Below are 13,989 nucleotides of genomic sequence, written 5' to 3' on the forward strand. Positions count from 1 at the left end.
TTGCATCTTTGAGCTCACTTGGTACCCTCAGACCCTGCTGGTGCCTCCATGGCCCTGTTAGAGACATTCAGACTCACAAGTAGGAGCAGATGTCTGTCTGTGCACTGACTCCATCCTAGAGTAGTGCAGACTGCAGACTGGAAAGGAAAAATTAGCAGTGAATGGGACATTAAAAAGCCCCATCTCCTCATGTCCAAAAGCTCAAGAAGACCCACATTTGCTGAAACTGACACCCTGCTGGGCAGGTTCTCCATGCAAAGCTGCACGAGCCTGGCACCTTCTGTCATACTGCTTGGTAGCATGAAGTTGGTGCATGCAGCTAAGCCCACATCCCTCCCAACACAAAGCCAAAGTCAGCCTCACAGTCAGGAGCATTTGGACCACCAGTCCACAAATTCTCTGCTCTCCCAAGGCTTCCTAAGAGCAGACCTTAAATTTTGGTTTCTCCTATGACTACCCAGTTATCCATACCCTGGAACTTGTCCCACATTGCCTGATGCTTTTTCCTGTTGAGCAAGTCTTTATGCATGAGTATGAGGATGTGACCACAGCTTGTTTGGTTGTGGTAATTCTGAGTCTCCTATGGTGTAGGAGATGGCTCTACACTGCTTTGCTGTGACTGCACCTGCAGGACCAGAAACCTGAGGTGTGGTTGTCCATATTAGATATCCTAATGCCTCGTACCACACTGAGCTTCATCACTGAAGGGCAGCAGAAGCACACAGAGCATGAGTGACTTGCTTGGCAGCAGAAAGTCAGTCCAGGCCAGGGCCATGCGAAGAACTGCAGCACTCAGACCTCTGGTCCATGTCCCTGAGACAGCCTTCATCACGTTGTGAGGGCTTTTGTCACTAGTCACTGAGGAATGAGTTAGTCATGAGGTGTTGCTAACACCCACTGACCATTTTAAGCATTCAGGCATGGTGATACATGCTCATCTTCTGTTCAGGCAGATTAGCACCCAGGGGTCCTGAAAAATCTTAAAGGACTTGTATGATCATCATTGTATCTCTTCTGCCCCTGGTTTGTAACTCCCATGCCCTCACAAATCACCTGGATGGAGCTTGGTGTAAGGACCATTTGGGCATGTGGGGACTGCGCTGGGGTGTGGGGGCTCATATAGCAGGAGGGGGAGAGCTGGGGGCTGTCCCAGGCCCCCTCCCAGCAGCTTGTGCTGAAACCTCTGCGCCAGTGTGCAGTCTGCAAAGAACAAGCCCCAGAGTGCCACTGCAACCGGACTGATGGAGAAGAGGCTAAGTGAGGGGGGAGACACCCCTACCCCACACATAGCCCCCAAAACTGCATTGCCCCTTGTCCAAAAGCAGTGTGAGACAGGAACTCGGTTCCTAATTTGCAGATGTGCCAGCACACAGCCTGCAGGCCCACCACGCTGCAGTAAGGAGCCAGTGCACCGCTTATGCAGCCCTGCATGCTGAGCAGAAATACCCCAAAGCCTGTCACGGAGCCAGTGTGGGGCTCGTGCAGCCCTGCACAGTGAGCAGAAATACCCCAAAACCCCAGGGCTTCCCAGAGCCTGCACTTCTGCTGCCTGTGGCCTTCCAGGGACTGGGAGAAGCCACCCTTTTGGCTCAGCATCTGTTTTCCCCCATGAAAAAAGAAACAAGAACAGAATAATGTGCTTTGAAATCACTTTTCATTAGCAGCGCTCTTTCCTCTCCACCCCTGGATGCGGCTCACGATTCCCCCTCCTGGAAGCAGAGTGGGGCTGCACAGGGGCAGGAAGGTCTCCAGGACTTCGGAGCCAGATTCCCCAGAGAGACACAGACCAGCATTGCCACGTGGTTCTCAGCAGCATCACCAATTTACACCTCCTGTGGATGTGGCTTCCTAATTTCTGAGGTACCTTGGAAACTGTGAGTTGCCTCCTCAAAACCTTTATTGCAGCCCCTCCTCCACACTGATCCGCTGTTATTTCCGAAGCCAGCCAGTTGATTAGAGAAGGCAAATGAATTCTTTCATTAGGAGAAGCATTGTTATAATTAGGGTAGAAATTTGGTACTGATGCCGTTTAGAAAAGGAGAAGAGAGAAAAGCCACCCCTGTTTGATACTGTTTTAAGGCCTCGTTATTTTTTAAAAAAAGTAATGTATGTATATTTGGTTGGGGTTTTTTTGTATATTTGCTGGCCATGCTGAGCTACTGCAGTTTGTTAATATAAATAAAAATCATCATTATCATAATTCATTGCAAAAAGATTCAAGAGGTCACGGAGATATTTTGGGAGATGTTGGTGAATCAAAACAAATTGCATTTTCAGCAGCTGGCATTTCCAGCTCCTGCATGGTACCGAGCGATAGGCTGGAGGAAGAAATAAATAGAGAGGCAGAAAGATAAATCGAGAGCACCAGATAGACGGGTTTATGTAGCATTTTCATGTATCATTGTTGGGTGACATGGTGTGAGTTATCTCTGTAATTACAGCCCTCCAGCTCCCTGGCAGCTTGCTCCCAGGACCCGTGGAGAGCACCTGCCAGGAGCTCCGGGTCCCTGCTGGAGAGGAAGGCAGAGGGCAGCAGTCTCACATTGGGCTGGAGGTTCCCTGCATGCAGGCTCCCACACAGCTATTGGGATGGCTGGCCGGGGATGCCTCTGTCCTCTGGACTTCAGTGGCAGAGGAGGATCACAGCAGCATCCAGCCGTCACATCTGGTTCTCCTCTTGCCTCCCACTGGAAGCACGTCAGGAATAACCAGATTTGTCCTGGCTCAGTACATGGAACTCTCTCACAGGGGATTAGTCTGCATGTCCAGGGGTGCATGTCCACCTATACAGGGGATGAAGCATGGGGAGAAGGTCTTTGGATGGTGGTGTTCCTTGAAGCAGTTTTTTCCCAATGGTGTTACAGGAGCTGCAGGGTGGTACAGCTCCTCCCAGTCTGGTGCAAAACCTAAGATGTGATCAGAACAGCAAGAACTAAATCTCTAAACCAGTTATACAGAAATACCTGTGAATTTATGGCAGGAACTACTCAGATAGAGATGTGGGTTTTAGGACTGAATATCTTGCTTCATCAGCATATATTAATGCAGTCAGCACATGCTGTCAAGATGAGTTCTCCCATGGCCAAGGGCAGACTGGGTGACAAAGCAATATGGATGGGAGCTTGCAAGGAGACAACTGCATCTTGCCCCAACTTTGTCTAGGTGAGAGGGAAATCATGGCTTTGAAAACCATAGGGACTGCTGCAATCATTAAGGCTTCTGTCCCTCTGCTCTTTGGAGAGGTCTGAGGCCAGGACTTCATCTGAAGACTGTTTCTTTCTCTTCAAAACCTATAAATCGATTTCTGCCAGGGCATTTGAAAATGAGTTTTCTACCATCCTTCAAGACAGCACCAGAGCTAGGCTGTTGCTGAAAGCTTCACTCTGCTCTAAGGTACCTCAGACATCTGTACAAGTTGGTGTTGCTGCTGTTAAACTGGTTTGTTTCAATATTTTGGTGGATGAGATGTACCAAGGACACCTGATAATTTCTGATTATTCTTGGTACTAGGCAGCATATTATTGTTTATGGGGGCATCAGCACTGGGACCCTGCGGACATTCTGACAGATAAGAACATGTGTGAAAGAGACAACTATGAACTTTCTGCACTTTGTATGGTTTTATCTTTAAGGTTTATCACACGTTTTCTCTGTCCAAGAAACATGGGCAGAGTGATTGTCCACAAACCATGTCTTTCATAAAAGTGTTACAATGCTTTCCATGGCCCAGTGTTAATTTGGCCTACCTGGGAGACAAGAAGAGACATTTTCCTTTCCTATCCTCTTCATTCTTGGCACTGTGATGTGGTCAGGTCCACTTCCTGAAGGGAAGGGCACTTTGAGGGATGCAGACCCTGGGCTGTGCTCTATCTCCCTCCATGGGACAGGGCAGTGTGGTCAGGAAGAAGCAATGCAGGCAGATGCCAGCAGCTTGGACCATGCATAACTTTTGTTATGCTCTTATAAATAGGTGCAGATAAATACCCAGATATCAGGGGGAATAATAGTGACACAGCAACAGGCTTTGGAGCTAAGAGTAACCTTCATTGCTCTGAGCTAATGAGACCTATGTCCTAAGACTCAGAATAACAACATCTGTCTGGTCTCCGGCTGTGCACCTCACAGCTGTGTACGTCACTGCCGCTAGTGCCCTGGGGAACTCCTCCCTCAGAACTACCCAGGGACCTAGATCCACGAAACAAAGAGAAGAGGTGAATTTCTGTCCTGCTCCTGGGCTCTGCAAAGTTAATGGGATGTTTTTGCCATCTGAACTGCTGAGACATTCCCAGGATTTCTGTGGGGCTGGAGAGGGAGAAGACTCACTCCCTGAGAAGGTGCTGGTTACAGCTCTTTTGCCAGGCCGTCAAGCCAAGCAGTAAGTCTGTTTGGCGTGAAGCACTGGAGATCTCTCCTGTAGCTCAGCACCCACCCACTTCCCAGGCAAGTCCAGAGAAGCCTTCCTGGCTCTGTGCAAGCCTGCAGACCCCTGAACCTTGGCTGGTCCTGCAGCACTAATGTTGCATAAATGCCTAATGCGATATGGTGTCACATTCTCCATTCTGTCTGTTTTTTGTCTCAGGCTGGCGAGGCAGCTAGTGCAGACTATCTGCACCACTCTTCCTCCTTGCCCTCTGCCCTCTTCCCCTGCATGCTTTCTCTTGGAGTGAAACACCTCCTCCCCTGCACTGGAGCATCGCTCTGCCCATCTGATCCTCCTGCAAGCCAGGAGCCTCCACAGCTGCTTCCAAGGACAGGAAGGCAGAGAGCTCCCAGCTCCTGCTGGCTGTTGCTCCACCAAGCCTCCAGCCAGCAGCCGTTCGGAGAAGGAGTGCTGCCATCACAGTCAGCAGCCAGAGGGTCGAATCCTTCCAGGAAAATGTAATCACTTCCAATGAGCGCAAATGCAATTTAGAGGAGAGCTCTGTGGCTAGAGATTATAGAGCCCAGAGGCCATGTGTGCTCAGCAGCTCTTCCTTGTCTGGAACAGAGCAGGGAAGCTGGAAGCTCCCACCAGTCCTGCTGCTCGCCTGGAGCTGCTCCATGCCAGGAGAAGAGCATGGACCAGCCTCTGCTGACACAGCCAAGCCAGGCTGTGCACAGATCTGCTGCCCATCAACTCTCCCAATTCTCAGCCTGCGAGGGCTGCCTGGCTCCTGACCATCAGCTGGGGACTGAGGGGAGACACCTGCATCTGTGCAGCCCCAAAAGGAGCAGCTAAAGTTTTCAGATGAAGTGTTCAGCTAGAGACACCCTCACACCACCTTTGCACTTTAGGTTCACAGTCTGCCCATTTCCCCAGAGACAAGATGCAATGAGTGGGGCTGTTGTTATCCCACTGTGCACCAGCCACTCGCAGGTGGCAACCGAAGACCCAGCAGCACAGGGGAGCATCTCACACCTGACAGGTGCCAGTGGGACCTCGGTACACAATATTTTGGGATTTTGAGCTTCAAACAAATTTTTTATGATCTTATGTGTTGAAGCTGGGAACTAACTTCAGCTCTCCAAATCCCTGGACCATCAACTGCCGTTGGCTCTTTGGGTGCAGCTGCACCTTGTGTGCAATGGAGGTGGGTGGTCTCCTTCCCTTCTGCAAAGCAGGCTCTGCTCAGGATGGGGTCAGCAGCCAGCAGGATCATCTGAAAAGTCATCTTTTTGGGAGCTGTGTTTTCCACGAGTGCCATCAGAGCTGTTTGCCCATCACTGCCAGCTGCAGTCATCCCAATTCAACTGCTCTGGTCCATCTGCTGTGAACCTGGAAAGAGGAAAAGCTTTTGCACTGTTGGCTGAGAGATGATGCCAGCTCACAGGACGAGGCTGTGTTTTCTCGTGTGTCATCCTGAGTCGAGGCGAGGGAAGTGCCGAAGTCTCAGATTTCACAAAGGACTCCACTGCAGCTTGTCCTAAAAAGTCAAAATCTTAAAGACATTCATGAGCAGAGTCTCCCTTCCAAGTCTGATTTCAAAGTATTCATCTTTTTGAAATGTTTAATTATAATTAGCTTAAATTTCAAAACAAGAGGTCATCTGAACTGGAAAATAGATTATTTTTTTCTCTTTTGAGAATGTCAAAACATTTCATTTTGACAAATTCAGAACTCCTTCCAAATTTTTTTCTGACTCAATAAATTAATCAAAACCGACCTTCTCTTAAAATAAGTGTCAGTTTTGAAAAAATCAGCATTTTCCAGTGGAAAAAACCACAATTCATCCAAAAATTCCTACCGTGCTTCCATCCTGACTTCTTGACTATGTGCCTCTCCTATGCTGTGTTCCCAGTAACTATGATCCTAGCTGGATTAATTAAAATGGGCAAGGAGACAAAGTCAGGAACAGCTCTGGCCTGAGCAGGAAACTTTTTTTCAGATTCCGAGATATGTTGAGAACATTTCTCTTTTTCCTTATTTCTACAAGTCTGAGGTTGAGCGGCCTTCAAGGTGCGGTGTCCACAGGGAGAGTTTTCTTTGCTGCGACCTGTGACCCTTGAAATCCCCGCCTTTCCACCCAGCATGCATTCTCTATTCATTCACATTTCCCCTAAAAACAGGCTTCAGCTACTGAACCTATAAACACAAATTTATTGCTGATGCAATCCAGGAGGTGCTTAAAAAAATCCTCACACCTCACTGAGACTTAACTTGAGAAATTCGGCTGGGACCAGACACTGATCCAAGATACACATGTGTGTCTGGAGTAACTTCGCTGCCCCTATTCTCAGTGGGCATGTAATGGCATATTAAAAGTGGAGTCTACAGAAAAGCTCTGGTTTCTGTAGGACTTGTTTATACCAAAGAGACTGAGAGGGAAATTAGGACAGTGGTACAAGCAAGCAAAACTCTGTGGCAAGCTCTGTGCAATGCCATTGATGGGACTAGCTGGTGTGACGTTTGGTGAGCTTTGATCTGGAATGATATATCTTTTGTGGCATCTTTTCTCACCATAGAGCAGCACAGATACCCAAAGGGAGGAGTTTAAAGCCACCTTGAGCTAGTGCCAGGGGTTTGCCTGGGAAGTGCTACCCAGGCCAGCGCAGCAGCAGACAGATGAGAGCTCAGCAATCTAGGTGCCGAGGGGACGTAGTGCCCTTCCCCAAGCACACTGTGCCTCCAAGCAGCTCTTTCCTCCAAAACAAGGTGGCCTCACCCTTGCTTCCTGCAGGAAAAGAGCCTCCTGCAAGCTGTGCTGTGGAGGATACCACCTGGATCCAGGCAAAACCATGCAGGGGCTGGACCCACAATTTAACCTGCTGGACAGTGATGCAGCCCATGCCCATGCCCTGTTTATTTTACCTGCATAAACTATGTGACTGCAGAGGTTTGTGGCAGCTGGACAGAGGTTTTATGGTTGCCAGTGGCACTGAAACATAAGAATTATTTCCTCTGTGACTCCAGTGCCCTGTGTAAGTCAGCCCAGAGTGGGATGGCAGTGATTTACTAGGAAAGTATGCCTGCTCCGGCTCTCCATGATGTTAATATAAAGCAGACGCAAACCCCGTAATTTCTGTGAGTGCCTTAGGACTGCCCTAGGTGTAAGCGAGATGAGCAGCATAGCTGGGGTGGCAAAGAGTGAGCAGCACAGTGCAGGGTTTGGCTGTGTTGCCTCAGGAAGGACTGTGGGCCTGATCCTGCTCTCAGTCTGGCAGTGCTCTACCACCTGGAGTGACAACTTGTTTTCCCTGGGTGGCAGAAGAAAGCAAGGGCCGAGCTCTTTGCTAGGATTCAAGACCAATTTGCTAATGCCTACAAGACGCTGGCTGGGACAGTGATGGAGAGGAGAGCCCACCGTCACCGCAGAGTGCTCTGCCATGGTGTAGAGCCCCCGGGCCTCCTGGGACCGTGGGCAGCGGGTCCCTGGACCAAAGGGGACTTGTCTGGCTTGGCCCTCTGCCCCCCGAGAGTGCCACCTGTCACCACTTTAAATGAAACCCCTCGTGCAAACAAGCCCAAATTCCCAAAGGACTCCCACCTTCACCCGTCTCCTCCAATCAGCTCCCTGAAATACAATTCCTGACACAGCCACCACGCACGCCACCTTTGAATGAAGTTGCCATAGTTACTGGTGCCTCACAGCAGCAGGCTGAGCTCATTAAAATGATTTGAATGGCTACCCTATAATCAAGCCACTCGGGGAGGGGAGGTCTGGCGGGGAGGAGAGCCCAGGACGTGATGGGCTTCAGTCCCTGCGGTGGAAGGACTGTCGGAGAGCGGCTCCAGAGCCTGCACGGCTCTGTGCACAAGCTCACGGGAGAGGTGTGGGAATAGTGCAGAGCTGGGGCAGCCTGGAGGGGAGGCAGCTCACGCTCCCCACACTGCGCTGGTCCCTCTTGGAGGCAAACGTGGGCATCAGGCTCCTCTGCCAGGGTCTCCTTCCCTGCAGTGAACACCAGCATTTCCCGCGCGGCGTGGCTGAAGCTGCAGTTGCAGCCTCCCCCCCCCCCAGTGTGTCCCCACAGCTTCAGCAATGATGGTTCCCCACTCTCTCTAGCAGCCCAGTAGCTGATGCTGGGGCTCTGGCTTCCCAGAGAAGACTTATCTGAAACATGAGATGGAGCCTTCCTCCTCTTTCAATCCATATTTTACAAAGTGATGTTGACAAAAGACCCATCATTTTTTGGATTCATCCAAAACATTCAGCCAAAATAAGGTTTCATGCTCTTTTTTTCTCACCAAGACAAGGCTCAGAAGAACAAGTATTTTGGGGTTTAGCTTAAACCAAAGGATAATTAGGAAAAAAAAGGTATTTAAAATGTCATGGAATACTATAGGAAAAAAATCCCCAAAGATGTTGAAAATATCCTGCTAAAAAAACCCAGGTCTTTTTGGAGCACTTCTGCTCCAGGGAGCAGGTCACTGGGGCATCCTCAAGCAGGTCCTGTTTGTGGCTGCAAGACAGCGTGGGTGAGGCCGCTGCCAGCTGTGTGCGGATGAGGATACCTGCAGAAGGAGGAGGCATGGTGCTCCCAGGCGGCTGGTTGCTGGGAGATGAGGGATTCCCAGTTCCCTCCGCCTGTCATCAAACTGAGCTTCTCTGCAAGGAGAGCCCCTTCCCTCTGCTAAGCCTGACCAGCTTCTCCTTGCTTGGGCTGTGCAGTGCCCTGTCGCCCGAGCTGGGCTGTGCAGGGAGCCCATCCCATCCCATCCCATCCCATCCCTGCCTGGCTGAGCAACCCCACCTGCACCCGGAGCAAGCCAGGCCAGGGATTTCTTTATTTTGTGTGTGCGTGCTCACTTGGTCAGGAACAGCCCGACAGATGGAGATGTGGAGGGGTGTGCAGGCATTTGAGCATCCCCATGCCATGATGCTCCTGTGAAACAGGTGGAGTTGCTGAGAAGACTCCTGAGCACCTCCCCAGCTCCAGAGTGGATGCTGCAGTGGCATTTGGGAGCTGCCCGCCTCAGACCAGCCACAGCAGCATCAAAACCTTTCTCCTGCTGGGAGCAATGAGCTGGCTGGTCCATGGGCGGTTGCCATCCCATGAAGCTGGGCTGTGCAGGGCAGCCAGGGCTGTCCTTCCTCACCCAGAGGATGCTGCATTGTGCTGGGCCACGTCTAGGTCCCCTGGGTTACATGGACTTTTTAAAGCAGCAATGGCAGCTCCACAGGTCTCCCACTGGTGTTTCCCCACAGCACAGAAACCATCAGCGGTGGCTCCCAGGTGTCTGAGATGACTGCTCTGCTCCCCACAGCCGCAGAGCTCACTGCACTACCCTCCCCACAGCAGGCACAGGCCCGCGCCCCTCGCTGTGCAGAGAGCTATCAGGGTACACGGATAATCTTTTACTCTTCAGTACAAATAATTTATTACATTAAAATAACGTTTTTAAAAAATGAGTACTTTGGGAATAATTCAGGCTCGCCTGCGGAGGCATTTTTCAAAGTGCCATAATAGGCACTTAGAAATGGGTGGTTATTTTTATTCTCCGAGCCTGTCAAGAAGCTGATGGATCGAATTGGCTGATGACAAGGCAGCTGAGTGCTCATAGATGGAGACCACAGCGTGAACGCAGAGCCCGTTACAAATGAGCAGCCAGCTCAGGTCGGAGCTCTCGCCAAAGCACCGGCACCTCCACAGCGGGGTCCTGCTCCCCCCGGGGCAACGGTGACCTGGGGCGGTGCTGTCCAAATGGGCTGCAGGCAGAAAGCAGGCAGCTCTTGCCCAGCTGCCAGCAGCGAACACCCCTCTCCTCTACAGCTCTGTCCCAGCAGCAGGGAGCAACAACACCCGCCCCCGTCTCCATTCCGGTCTAGTTGAAATGCCTCTTCCCCCACCCCCTACCCCTTCACCAGGAGGACGAATGTCCCAGGGATGGCATGTGCCGGTTCCTCTCCCACCCCCCTGCCTTGCCCACTCCCCTCAAGGGCCTCCCTGGTGCCTCATTTTGGAGGTTAAATCCTGTGCAGGGGATAAACCTCCTCCCCCTCCAGAGCCTTTCTGGTTAGCGCTGGCCCATGTGCATGTGGCCAAGATCAGACAGACATGGGAGAGGGGAAGGGGAGACCCTCACTGGCAGGACCTCCAGTCGTGAGAAGCCACCAGCCTCTTGTAGCGGGGTCAGAGCACCAGCCAACTGGGGCGGGTGACCAGACTTATCTCCCATTGACATGGCCTTCCTCATATCACAGTTTTTCTCCCTTCTCACCCTCCTCACCACAGCCAAAAATAAAACCTCTTCCTCTGTCTTGCCCCAGTACTGGCAAGGCTGCTATGAACATCGCAACTGGGGACTGTTTGCTGTGCCAAGGAAGCTGGCAGAGCAAGGGACGGAGTCTGGAGATGCGTGCCCGGATACTGGCATGCATCGCCTGTCTCCCAGAGCAAGGCTGGTGTGGCTGGGAGCATCCCAGCTTGCACATGGCTGACTCTTGGGTGAATGGATTTGTCACATATCAATTAACCTCACAGCCTCACTGCGTCCGCTGGCTCCTCATCCCCTTTCACACATGGAAGCCTGACTTCCAGGGAGCTAGAAGGCAAATGCCTAGTGCAGACTGAAGAAGGGTGCTGATCACCTTGGCACCCCAGCTCCTCGGCCCCCACATCCCTCGGGGCCCCCACATCCCCCCCCTTGGGAACCACAGCTCCTCCGTCGTGTTGAACTGCGGCCATTGCACCCGTGGGAATAGACCTTTTAGGATCCTCCATCAGTAACACAGACCCCCATGTCTGAGGTAACGGCAGTCCTTCCTGTCTGCTGCTGGTGCAGGGACACAAAATGCAGCTGTGCAAAGCTGGTGCCACCCTCAGCGGCACATGATACACACACACATGCAATGAAGGGGTCTCTGTATGATACATGCAAAGAGGGAAATGAGTAATACACTCCATTCTTAACACCTTGGCTCCACAGCCGTTGTATGACACTTCTTCAGGACAGGAGAAATTGAAACTCCCTGTCCCCACATCCCAGACAGGAGACAAGTCTCATCTAGGTCGAGGAAGGAACAGGGCAAGGGGGCAGAAGGGGTTGGGTGCATCCGGAGCCACTGCCCTGCACCCCTTACAGGCACTGATACCGCTCTGCTGCCAGGACAGCACTTTGCAGGAGCGTTTGTGGCACAGTTCATCCACCAGTTCCTCACTGCAACCAAGGATTTGTGAGAGCTGCCCTGCTCCAGGGAGGCCATCCTGCGAGACTGGGGGTCGGATGCTTCCCTGGTCTCAGCCTGCATTTCCTCATGATCTCGAAGCAGGGCAGATGTCTCCAGGAAAGAGCCTGGCCTTTCCCCAACCCTTCTGCCTCCCAGCAGGGAGCAGAGCCTTTGCTAGCAAAGAGTCCCATAACTGCACTGCAGATCGGCCAACAGGTTGAGCCGTGGCTTACAGCACAGCTTACTCCAGCTCTTTCCCAGCCCATGGGCATGCTGTGTGCCTCAGGTGTCTTCCTGAGACATCTTCCGATATCAGCTCCGGTGTGAAAAAGCCGGCTAATCATATTATGTCAGAGAGCTTGGAGAGTGAAGAGAGGCGAGGGAGGGAGAGCTGCAGGCGGACCCGCTGAGCCTTTGAGCTGTGTGAATAATTGATAAGGCCATTCAAAAGGGCTCACGCTGCACTGCCCAGGAATCATCCAGCCTGCCCTCATTCCCTACTGCTTGCATTTTCCCATGCTCAGAGACCATTGGAGCCTGCCTGTGCCTGCCTGAGCAGGACCAGCCTGGATACCAAGGCAGAGACTTGCTGGGGAAGCATCACCTGCAGCAGCTCTCCTGTGTCTGGCAGAGTAACCCCAGTCTATCAGAGTCCTTCCTGCACTTTGCAGAGACTTGGAAGGGGAGATATAGACCTGGTACTGAGAGTGTAAGGCAAACCCATCCAGTGTTGTGGTCAATTTCATTACCAATTTCATTTGTACAGAGCCATACATTCCTGCTTGAGGTTGACAGATCCCTGACCCAGGCTGCAGCACGGGGAACATATGGAAATGCTGAAAACCTGCTCCAATTGCTAAGGGGTTCCCAGAAGACCCGGGGAGTGCAGGAGGGAAGGCTGGAGCACAATGGATATTCTGAGCTCCTCCAGTCCTGTTTTTTACCCTGCGGTCCCACCAGCAGCTTGAGATCTCCAGAGAGGGCAGTGGGAGCCCATGGTGTGGCTGCATCACAGGGACTGCTCAGACTGCACTAGCCCTGCTGGTAGCTGCAGCTCCTGCCCAGCTGGCTCAGCTCTTTCCAGCTCTTCCAGGCCAAACTCCAGTCCCTGACTGGAGAGGGGTCCCAGCTGCAGGCAGCTGCTCAGAGCAGCACCTCTGTGCAGCTTAGGCTGCCCTCTTCCCTGGTGCTTCAACTTGTCAAAGCCTGGCATGCTATGGGAGAAATGAAAAGGAACATTACTTTGAATTTCAGAGCCTAAAAGTTGCAGCATCTTCCCCTCTCACAGCCTCCTACATGCAGTTTCAAAACTCTCCTGATGCTCATGAATTGCTCCTCTCTTTCTGGGAGGCTAGGAAGGTTTACAGGCTCATCTCCACTGTACTGTGGCACAGAGCTGGCAGGATACATGCCCAGGGTGGTATCAAGAGCCAGAGGCAGAGCTGACAACTGAGTAATTCTGTTATTCTTCCTCCCACTCCAGATGTTAAAAGTCCCTGTTTCCTCAGGAGCAATGGATTAGGTTACGGTGGGGAAAAAAATATAACTGGTGGTATATCTGCCAGGATTTTCCTACCAATCTCGCTTTCTTCAGGAAACGGTTTAGGGCCCTGAGAGACTTGTTCCCCTTCAGTACAGCCTGGATGACACACTTGCTTGGCCCTGCTACCCTACAGAGTCAGGGAGGGGTTGCAGAGAGCACACTCAACCTGCTGTTCCTGACCCAAAGCCTTTATCTCACCTCCATTGCCCTGATATCAGAGCATGTCCAATTAGAAGCAACAATCACCTTTGGCATTTTTTGGTTTGAAAAGCCTCATTATGTTGGATTTTTGCTGTTTTAGATTCTCTCCACCTCCTGGGTTTAGCATGTCCATGCTGTGGAGGCTGGAAGGGTCACTGTATGATGTGCAGTGGTACTCAGCAGGGATGGGGCAGAGCTACTGCACTGTGCGAGACTAACTGCTTTGCTACAATGGGGGTAAGTAAGTAAATTGCACACCAAAGCATTCCTGCTTTGTATAAGTATCCTACATAAGAGGCACTTCTGCAACAAGCTGTGTGTAAGCCCGCACACTGCTGTCCATCCTGTCTCCCCAAAATGAAGAGACTGTCTCAGTAGCATCACAGCCAGAAAAGCAGTTCTGCTGAGTGATGAACACTGCAGCTATTGCTCAGTGAAAAACCTCAGCTAAAGACAGGAAGCTGAGTAGCAGTGTTTATCTGTAGTTTACTCCAGAATCCTGTTGTGGTTCCTTGGATGAGCAGTCTTGATCGATGCTGGTGCGGCCTCCACTTGCAAGTCCATGAGAACAGCATATTCTTGGACAAAGGGTAGTAAAACATCTCTAGAGCAGAGCTGGCTCTGGGTTTGCAGACTCAGAGGAACCATGGGCAGAGC

Source organism: Ciconia boyciana, chromosome 21, assembly GCF_034638445.1.
Source record: "Ciconia boyciana chromosome 21, ASM3463844v1, whole genome shotgun sequence".
Lineage (NCBI taxonomy): Eukaryota > Metazoa > Chordata > Aves > Ciconiiformes > Ciconiidae > Ciconia > Ciconia boyciana.